This window comes from Molossus molossus, unplaced genomic scaffold, assembly GCF_014108415.1.
Source record: "Molossus molossus isolate mMolMol1 unplaced genomic scaffold, mMolMol1.p scaffold_m16_p_16, whole genome shotgun sequence".
NCBI classification, from domain to species: Eukaryota; Metazoa; Chordata; class Mammalia; order Chiroptera; family Molossidae; genus Molossus; species Molossus molossus.
In genome coordinates this window covers 50,774,971-50,786,110 of record NW_023425351.1, presented here as the reverse complement: position 1 = coordinate 50,786,110, position 11,140 = coordinate 50,774,971, and the positions used below count along the sequence as shown (strand labels likewise).

General features: G+C 33.2%; 1 long non-coding RNA gene across 1 annotated transcript in view; it reads left to right on the top strand.

Moving 5' to 3' along the window:
- Nucleotides 1-322: 322 nt before the first annotated feature.
- LOC118631383 overlaps nt 323-11,140 on the top strand; it is a 33,264-nt gene continuing 22,446 nt past the window's right edge. The window contains exon 1 of the long non-coding RNA XR_004959828.1: nt 323-453. This is a non-coding gene — a long non-coding RNA (uncharacterized LOC118631383). The remainder of the gene's footprint in view (nt 454-11,140) is intronic.

Below are 11,140 nucleotides of genomic sequence, written 5' to 3'. Positions count from 1 at the left end.
GCTCCCTCCCCCCCCCAAATGTCCACAGTTAAATCTGGATGTTCTTAGGTACTTTCACTGTAATGGTCAATGATTTAAGTAATGTTTCTGTATATTATTCCTATTTGTGTCTTGTTTCTATAGCTATAGTTCCAATAGCATCTCAGCTAAGAAGCCTGAGTTAGTATTTTTAGGTGCAATGAAACTTGGCCTTAAGTTTCTCAAGTTGATCTTCAAAGGAGCCAGAGCATCTGGAAGATCATCAATGTCTTCAGCTTCAAACTCCTAAAAGTTATCAACCTCATCACCAAATGGCATTTAATAGGCACTGCTATGTCACTGACCCTACAGCTTCTGGAACAGGAGCAAAAGAAATAGGAGTGGATATATGGCAACCTGTCCAGCAAAGCTGCTGCTGTATAAACATGATTTAACACAGGCCCCAAAAAAGAGAGAAATCCCTGGATTGGTAAGGTACATGTTTTTTCACTTTATACTGATGGTAACAACTGGCTTTTCTGGCTCTGAAAAGAAAAAAAAAACTGGTAAAAACTTGTCAAATGCTATCATTTATTGTGCATGCCCCTTGTAGAATGTGTTTGTGCAGGAGAATTTGCCCTTTCCATATGGTTTAAGTTATTGGTAAAGTAAAACTAAACAAGTGCATTTTGAAAGCATGGTGCGAATGCCTTCTATTTTGGTTATTTATGGCTGTCCACAGCTATCAATGTTTTTATTTAAAAATTATTAGAGCAATTATAGGGCAGGAGGTGGGTGCTGAGCTTGAAAATATGACCCAGAATGATTCATATGGTGAAGACTATATACAAAAGTAGCTTCCCTAACAAAAAGAGTTATTCTTAGCACTTTATTTTATTCAAGAATGTTGATCAAGTTTTGCCCCTGGAGAAATTCCCTATCTCTCTTTTTCCTATTACTTTGATGTTTTCTTATTTTTGAAAATGGAATTAGACAAGAAAATGAAATAAAAGATACAAATATTGTAAGAGAGGAGACACTATTTCCAAGAGTTGTGGCTATTAATCAAGAAGGTCCAGTAAAAGCAAACTAAAATAATGGGAAACAATTAGAATTCAATAAACATACCAAAAGTAAACCAAGAAACCATTAACTTTCCTATACAAACCAAAGTGTTGGTTTGAAATTATACAGAAAGGAAAGATGCAATTTATAATAGAATCAACAATAAAAAATGTAGGAATAAACTCATAAAAACAAAATTTTGTTTTATATGGAAAATTATAAAAGGTTATAAAACTGAGCAGTGGTTAGAACCATTGGCCCTCTAACCAAAGGGTCTCGGGTTTCATTCCCAGTCAAGAGCACATACCTGGGTTGCAGATTTGATCCCCTGCCCTGATTAGGGTCATGTGAGAGGCAACCATTAGGTGTGTCTCTCTCTTGTTGATTGGGTGTTTCAACAAAACAAAAAAAATTTAAAATCTACTGAGATGTCAATATTTAGGAAAACATTTCTTTTTTCTTTTTCTTTGCATTTATTTTATGGAAAGATATTACTGTAATGGTATCAATTATCTTTAATGTAATTTATTAATTTATTCTGATCTCAATTAGAAAACTGATTTTGTGAAATGTGAAAAATAATTTAAAAATTTTGAGGCAGATGATTGGACACATCAAATTATTGAGGAAAAAAATCTGAAATAAAAGAACAACAAACAAACATTTTTAATAAAGTTAAAGTAATTAAAATACAATGATACTCCTCAGTGGGTAGTTTAGTTGGTTGGAGCGTAGTCCTATATACCAAGAAGTTTCAAATTTTACTTCTAGTCAGGACATATACCTAGGTTGTGGGTTCAATCCCCAGTCAGGGAGCATATGGATGCAAAAGATGATGTTTCTCTCTCACATTGATCTCTCTCTCTCCTCCTCCTCCTCCTCTCACCCACTTCCTTTCTCTCTAAAAATCAATAAAAACATACCCTCAGGTGACGAATAAAAAAATACTATGATACTAAAACAGGAAAAAAATAATCAAGGAACAGATCAGAAAAATCAAAAAATGAATGTAAGTACATTTGAGAATTTAGTATCATCTGTGGAGGAAAGACTTAATTAGTCAATAAATAAATAGTGTTGGGACAACTGGCTAGCCATTTGGAAAATAATTAAGCTAGATTTCTACCTCACTCATTACCCTAAAATAAATTCCAGATGGATCCAAGAAAATTTAAACAAAAACCATAAAAGTAGTTTTAAAAAAACTCAGATGACTGTTTTTAATAAAATTAGAATATGAAAGGATTTTTAAAAGTGACACAAGACTCAATTCAAAAGGAAAAGTGACCATTTTTACTACATAGAAATTAAAGTTTTCTCTATATTTAAAAAATTAATAAAGCCAAAAGATACAAAAATACTGTAAAAAGTGAACATGACAAATATGGTAGACAAAGGGCTTATTTCTTTAATACATATTTTTTTTAATTCTTAATTTCAAGATCCATAAAAACATGAAAATTTAATAGCAGAATGGACAAAGGACTCAGAGTGGCTGTCCTTAGGGGGGAAAATGCTAATCAAATAAACCTATGAGAAGACACTCAACCTCACTCATAATTTTTTTAAAATGCAAAATGAGATAAATCAATACAAATTTCTATAAGCATAAAATAATCAAAGATGAAAACTTGATAGTATTAAGCATTAAAATTTCTATGTGCATATATAGGCAAAGATGAAAAATGATATTGTTAAAGAAGGGTTACTAAAAGGAGAGTAAATTAATATACTTTTTCAAAAGGCAGTTTGGCATTATTTATCTAAATATAAATATAAATTTCCACTGATCTAGCAGTTGTACTCTAGCCATTTAAGCAACAGATACACAAACATAAATGTTCAAAGATGTATGTGTAAGCTGGGTTTATATTCAACCAGTAGACAGGGTATAGCTATGGTGGTTGTTAAAACACAGAAACCCTTTTGTAAATGATTGCTACACTGAGCTCCCTGAGTTCCTCATCCAATACTTTAGCTACCTCAGGGAGCCACAAGACTCCCTCCAGCACTGAAGTAGGGATCCTTTTTTTTTTTCGTCAGTGCCCATGACATAGGGATTATTAAATATTCTCAGTATCACCTCTGTGAGTGGAATGTTCACTGCAATTAAAAAAAAAAATCTAAATACGCCCTGGCCAGTTTGGCTCAGCGGTTAGAGCATCGGCCTGCGGTCCGGAGAGACCCGGGTTCGGTTCCCGCTAAGGACACGTACTTCGGTTACAGTTTGTCCTCGGCCCTGGTTGGTCGTGCTGGTGGCAGCCGCTCGATGTGTCCCTTCACGTCGATGTCTCTCTCTCTCTCTCCCTTCCTCTCTCTCCCTCCCACTCTATCTGTACAAAAGATGGAAAAATATCCTCGGGTGAGGATTAAAAAAAAAAAAAAAAAATCTAAATACCTATTAATTAGAAGACCAATGATGTAATTTGTAATATGACAATATTATGAACTATTATGACAAAGTTTAAATAATAATGAGGTAAACTTATATGTAATTATGTGGAGAAATATCCACAATATATTGTTAAATTTTAAAGCCATGTTGTAGAACAAACATTACATATGTTGTGATTCTGTTTATACATTTTAAAAGGTTCTATAATAAGAGATAATTATAATATACATAGAAAATGTCAGGAAGGATGTACGCCAAAGAGTGAACTAGATAGTAGGAGTCTGTGGAGGGAACAGGAGACATCTACTTTTTACTTCTATGCTATTTGTTATTTTTTTCTCTTCCTTTTAAAAATTATCTGTATTCTTTATAAAATAAAAACATATTTTAATTGATGTGGAAGTATTTGCCAGATTGCTGATATTTTGAAATTTGGCTCAATGGACCCCTTTGCAGTCTAGTGAAGCCTATGAAACATTTCTCACAATAATATTTTTAGAAGCCTAAAGTGAAATACATAGTAGTGCAAAGCAAACCAATCATATTGGAATAAACTTATCAAAATATTTTAAAAATTTGTGATATGGTAATTGAAGTGTTTTGTTTATTGACACGTTTAATAACAATATTCTGAAACAGGTCTGATAACTAAAGGTAATTTCAAAGAAATAGTAAGCATAACTGATAGTTTAAGATATCTGCAACAATTATAATGAGCTATGAAAATATATATGACTTCTAGTCATGACACAGTTCCAGATACTACAAACACTACTGTGGTTTGTCATTTACATCCATAATTGGAGGAAATGCTAAATTTTTGTTGGCTGTTAATAAAAGTAAAGATATAATGTTTCCCATCCAAGTATACAGATCTTCTGAATTCTATCCATGGACCACTTAGGAGAACATGAATTTAAGGAAACTCTGCCTATTGTATTTGTTTAATAATATTAGTCCCTCATTTGAAAAAAGTTCCAGGTCATTCAGTGTAACTATAATGGTCCCCTTATAAAGAGAACATAGTTCTCTAAAATGGTTCCCAGATCACTGTCTCTTTAAATGGGGCCTTAATGTAATAGTATATGTGGGGTTAGCTCAGCTTTTCAAAGTACAGAGCATCTACAACATTTTATTTCTCTTTTATCTCTCTACTTTCCTATTCCCTTTATCCTCTATCTGGACATGGGTTTTTCATTACAAATAGGCTAAAAAATTCTAAGCTTTCATGCTAGCATTTCCCTTTAAGCTGCTCTGCTTCTAGTCTTTTTCACATTTTTAGATTGTCTTCTAGCTTGTTTTAATTCCAGCTCTTGATCTTGGTTTCAATGGTGGTTATAATTAACTCCTTATAAATCAAGATGTTAACCCTTACCCACTATAGGGCATGCAATTTGAGATAGTATTTCAGTAATAGGGTGGATTTGCATTGATCCATTCACACTACAACAGGGTCCCCACTGTGACTAATGATACAAAGGGTCAAGGTGACTGGGATTAGTGGTTATAGCATCAGTGGTTATAGAATAGATCAAATTTAACGATCTTACATAGGAACCTTGGCTCAACCCAAGGTTAACATAATGCTTTCTTATCTAAGACTTTAAAAAATATTGCTGTCAAAAAATACTCTTTCTGAAATTATACCAAATTTTGTTAGTTTTGGAACTGAGTTTGAATGGTTAGTGTGTGTGTCTGTGTACATACATGTGTGTGATATTACAAAGTAGCTATGACTGATCAAGGTGAAGGATATAGAGATATATTGTGGTTTCAGAAAATACATATTCTAAAGTTAAAGAGATTGGGAAACAGAAAATAGTTATATGTAGTATAGCTGAGTCATAGTAGTAGTGAAACATTAGCATGTAGTGTAGCTGGGTTCCAAAGATAGTGAAGCTCTTCGTAATGATCCAAAATATCTGGCTGATAAGATCTTCAATGATCTCATCCATACAGAGACTTGGTTGTATAGCTTTTTGTATATTATAAGATTTATCATTATAATTTAGCACTCTCTTTATAAAAATATTTTTTCTTTATTTATTTTAGAGAGAGAGGAAGAGAGAGAAAGAGATATCGATAATAGAGAACATCGATTGGCTGCCTCCTGCATGCCCCCCACTGGGGATTGGGCCCACAACCTGGGCATGTGCCCTGACCAGGAATCGAACAAGTGACTTCTTGGTGCATGAGTCAGTGCTCAATCAGTGAGCCACACTGGCTGGGCTTAATTTAGCACTCTTTACTTGAGCCAGCTTCTGTTACTTACAACCAAATATATTCTAAGTAAGGTATTTGAGAATATTACTAATGACAAGTTTGTTTTGTGATGATTACACTTGACTATTCTTTTTCATTTTATTCAGTTTGTTGGGGCACATATGTAGTCAGTACATAAGATATTTGATGGTGAGATGTTCCCATATGTTGGAAATAAAACAATCTTCTTTGAATGAAAGAAGTAAGAATCATACATAGTCATTTTAGTGTAGAAGTGATCCACTCTGAAAAAAACAAATAGTTTATAAATATGTGACTGAGGACATTTTTGTAGCCTCTCCAATAAAGTTCATCTGTAAATTTAATCCAGTTAATGGGAAGAATGATTTCACAGAGAGGGAAACAATTAAGTGCATAATAATACTTTGAATAAGTATCCTAACAAATCTTTCCCACTATCCTGAGTGGAATGGGCGTGCTTTTGTATCTATTATATCCTGACAGTGGTCATTGGTGTATTGACCATCACAGAATATTTCCCTTCACTTTGATTTTTATTTACGAAATAATAGCCTTCTGATTATGATCATGGCTCTTATGTAGATTTTCCATTAGGGAAAAATACAATAGCCAGATGACAAATAGTGTTCCAGAGCACTTGACCACAGTATTTATTGAAAATTAGTAAAATTTTCTGGGTTGTACGTCATTTTTTTGTGAGCCTGGTTAACAGGAAATTTGCTGAAAATAATTTTTTCTTTCTTGATGTAATCTTGTTTTCTGGAAATAATCCTAAAGTAGTCCTGGAAAAGGTCCATTGGAACTTTCATATCTTGTTTGACGGTATCTTTATTATGCATTCACACTTGATTGAGAAACTGGTCAGTTATGAAATTCTTGATTAAAAATAACTTTTAGCCCTGGCCGGTTTGGCTCAGTGGTTAGAGCACTGGCCTGCGGTCCAGAGAGACCCAGGTTCGGTTTCCACTAAAGGCACGTGCCTCGGTTGCAGTTTGTTCCTGGCCCTGGTTGGGTCATGCAGGTGGTGACTACTCGATGTGTTCCTTTCACATCGATGTTTCTCTCTCTCTCTCTCTCCTTCCCACTCTATCTGAACAAAAAATGGAAAGATGTCCTCGGTTGAGGATAAAAAAAATAATAATAATAACTTTTACTCAGAGAAAGAAAAGATTTTATCAAATGATAAAGCACACATGAAATCTAAAAAGGTAATGCTGAGACAGGAGCCATTCATTTGTAAAGTAAATGTATTTTCTAATGATGAGATTAAATTCACTGTAAAATGTGAAGCAATCATACAAGGTAGGGCAAAATTAGGTTTACAGTTGTGAATACACAAAACACAGATTTTACTAGTGTGTTATTATTTATTAATTTATTATTGTATTATTTTTATACAAACAACTGTAAACCTACTTTTGTCCCATTCTGTAGTATAGATAGAATAAATTTGTGTTTTGAAATATATTGATAACTATTCATATAAGTCATCCATATGTTGTGACATTGTGGTTCAGAATTTTATGAATGAATTCTACTTTTTTTCCCCAAAAATTCCAAGTTAAAGAAGCCCATTAAAAACAAATTCAACTCAAAAGGCTCCAAAGGATCGAAAATTACCACTCTGACAAAACATGAAACAAAAATAGGAACTGTATTTGGTTGAATTTTTCAGGATGCAGATAACAGTTGTATGAATGATGTCCAAGAAAGAACTGTCTCTAATTTAGATTGGAGGGGAGAGGGTTTTTGTTGTTTGTTTCTTTTACTTAGATTTTATCAGAGACCTACTAATGTAATTATATACAGAAACTAGCCCAAAGTGGATAGACTAAACAAATGACTCTTAATTTTACAATAGATCTTATTGCTAAACAAATGAGTCTTATTTTTATAATAAATATCATTTTATAATTTAAAATACATATATAACTTTTACTTAGTATTTTAGAGGCCTATTACATTGTCTTATAGCTTCTAGTGTTGCTATTGAGAAGTCTGATGTCATTTTGATTCCTGATCCTTTAGATAAGACCTATTTTGTTTGATGTTTTTCTCAGTGGAAGTTTTGGGATCTTTTCTGGTCACTGCATATTCATATGATAGCTTTCAAGATAATTATTTTATTTTTAAGACCCATCTTATTGATTAGGAAACTGACACACAGAGAAATAAATACACTACTCAATCATAGAAGTAGGAAGCGCCAGAAGCAAGATTTGAACACAATCTAACTTAGGAGTTTACGTGCTTTCCATTACACTATAACAGTTAATACCTTAAGAAATTAAGTGACCTAAGAGTTAAGTTAGTCTAACCACTTGACCCATACCAGTGATTTGCCTTGATATATATATATATATATATATTTTTTTTAGTATATGTGCTGCCAAAGCAAGCACGCCTTGATTTTTATTCACTTTTTTTTCTAATCTAATTTTTTCTCTGAAAAATTATACTAATTTAGAGTATGGGTGTCAAAATACCACTTTTCTTTCTTAATATAAATAATGTCAAATTATTATAAGTAAAATAATTTTATTAGTTATATGTGGATTCTCTGTCACATCAAAACTGTTAAGGACTATGTATGCCAAGAAAGTAATCCAATTTCATATTACTTACATATTTTACAGTATTAGTCAAAACATGTTTAACATCAGTTATTCTATCTATTCTAGCGTAATTCTTTTCAAACTGCAGTGTTCAAATTTCTTCTCATACAAGACGGCCTTCCGATTTTAATCTTCTTTATGCTGATAACCATCTTGAAATCAGTTGTCTATCTTCTAAAGCACTGTGAAGTGTGACTTGTCTTTTATGAGGTGTGCTAAATGTGTCTTCCATTTCTTTGGGCCATTTAAATCTGTGATACTTCTTCAAAGACATCATTCTGAAAAACAACTGGTTCAGAGCGACACCTACATTAACAATAAAGAGATTTTTATTTTAGCAAGATGTAATACAATCCTTTTACAGATGGCAAAGCATTAAGGTTAAATTTTATTTGTTACAAATATACTTCAATAGTATGTTGAATTCATTTTACTGGAGACTGGTAGTGTTACCAAATTCTATACACTAAAATATCATGTACTATACAAAACAAATATTAAAATGAAATTCTTTCTTCTATAATTCTTAGGACAGCAGAAGGAGACGATTGGTTTCTTTGGGGGGGAGAGTATTTTAATAAATCATACTCTAAAGTGTGTTTTATGGGGTGGTAATAGATATCAAAGAGAAACTAATTTGGGAAAGGTTTTTATAGCCAAACTGGTTAAAATTGGGGATTGTTTTTTTCACTGTATAATTTTTAAGACTTTAATATACTATAATATATTCATTATTTTCTCTATAACAAGAATGAACTATCTCATTAAAAGTTCCAAGTCTAATTTGACTGGAGAACCTGTTTTAAAAGTAGGTCATCTTTTCCTCTAAAGATAAAGTGGTATACTTTGGCACAAACACTGCTCTAGACTCTCATAGCACATCAATTATAGCCTTTTCAAAATGCAGTAACAGTGAAAACCTGGGAAATAACCTCTCTTCCTGCTATTAATTACATGTTTATCTTATAAGAAAACTGTTGCAACAGGTTTCAAACAAAGGCATGTATTTACATAACTAGGAAACATTGAATTTGTGGAGAAAAGATTATAAAACCAATCTAGGTTTTATACAACAGATCCAGAAAAAAAAAATGCCTTTCAATTGACCTGCTTTATAATGAAAATTAACTTACTCCAAATCTTTTCACTTTTCTCTGTGAACCAATTCTTAAATACACATTCTTCCTGTCCTCAAATGAGTTCTTACTATCTCATTACTACTGAACATCCAAATAGGAGGCACAGATTTCCTGTTGAGATCATTTGAAGCTAATTCAATACTCAACACTTTTTTTTTCAGTTGTTCAAGAAGTCCAGTGCATTTTAAGAAAAAACTTTTGTTTTGTTTTTTAAATAGCCATTCATCTGTGATTAGGTTTCCATATGCTTAAAAGAAACTTTTGGCCAGCTCTAGGAAGGCCTAATAAGAAGTGGACCCTAATTATCTTATTTGTTCATTCAACTTACATGTATTGATTCTATGTTGTGCCTATTACTGTACTATATACTGGGGTGAAGGTCAAAAGATAATGAAAAGACAAGCCACATACTGGAAGAAAATCTTTGTGATAAAGGACTGGTATACAAAATATATAATGAACACTCAGAATTCAACAATAAGAAACCAAAATCCCAGTTAGAAAGTGAACAAAAGATCTGAACAGGCATCTCCCCAAAGATGTACAGAAGGCAGATAAGCATATGAGTAGATTCTCAACTTTATACATCATTAAGGAATGTTAAATTAAAACAATAAGCCCAGCCAGTGTGGCTCAGTAGTTGAGTGTCAACCCATGCACCAAGAGGTCTCAGGTTTTATTCCCAGTCAGGGCACATGTCCAGGTTGTGGGCCAAATCCCCAGTGGGGGGCATGCAGGAGGCGGCCAATTGATGTTCTCTCTGATAGATGTTCCTATCTCTCTCTCCCTCTCCCTTCCTCTTTCTCTAAAAAATTAATAAAGAAAAAAAATTAGTATCACTTTAAACAAACAAACAAAAAACAACAGGATACCACTATCCAACTATTAAACTGGTTAAAGTCCAAAACAATAAATACAGGCAAAGATATGGAGCAATAGAAATTCTTGTTTGTTTCTGACAGAAATACAAAACAGTACAGCCACTTTGGAGATTTGACAATTTCTTACAAAAGTAAGCACAGTCCAACTAACAATTGCACTCCTTGGTGTGTATCCAAAATGAGTTGAAAACTTATTTATAATTTCAAAAACTTGGAAGCAATCAAGATGTCCTTTAATAGGTGAATAGATAAACAAATCCTGGTACATACATTGAAGGGAGTATTGTTCAACAATAAATAGAAATGACCTATCAAGTCATGAGAAGTAGAAGGATCTTAAAAGTATGTTGTTAAGAGAAAGAAGTCTGAGTAGGTTACTTATTCTATGGTCTCAACTATAAGACATTTTGGAAAAGGCAAAACTATAGGGTCTATAAAAAGATCATTGCTCACCAGGGAGAAAGGGAAGGATGAATAGGTGGAAAACTGGATTTTTAGGGCAATGAAACTATTATGTATAATACTGCAGTAGTGGATATATAACATTACATATTTTTTAAAACCAATAGAACTATGCAACACAAAGAACAAACCCTAATGTAAATTATAGACTTCAGTTAATAATGTATCAATACTGGTTCTTCAATTTTAGCAAATGCACCATTGTTATTCAAGATGTTAATAATAGGAGAAACTGTGTAAAAAGTTGGGGCAAGGGCCTGGCCGGTTTGGCTCAGTGGTTAGAGCATTGGGCTACGGTCCAGAGAGACCCTGGATCAGTTCCCCCTACGGGCACGTACCTCGGTTGCAGTTTGTCCCCGGCCCTGGTTGGTTGTGTGGGTG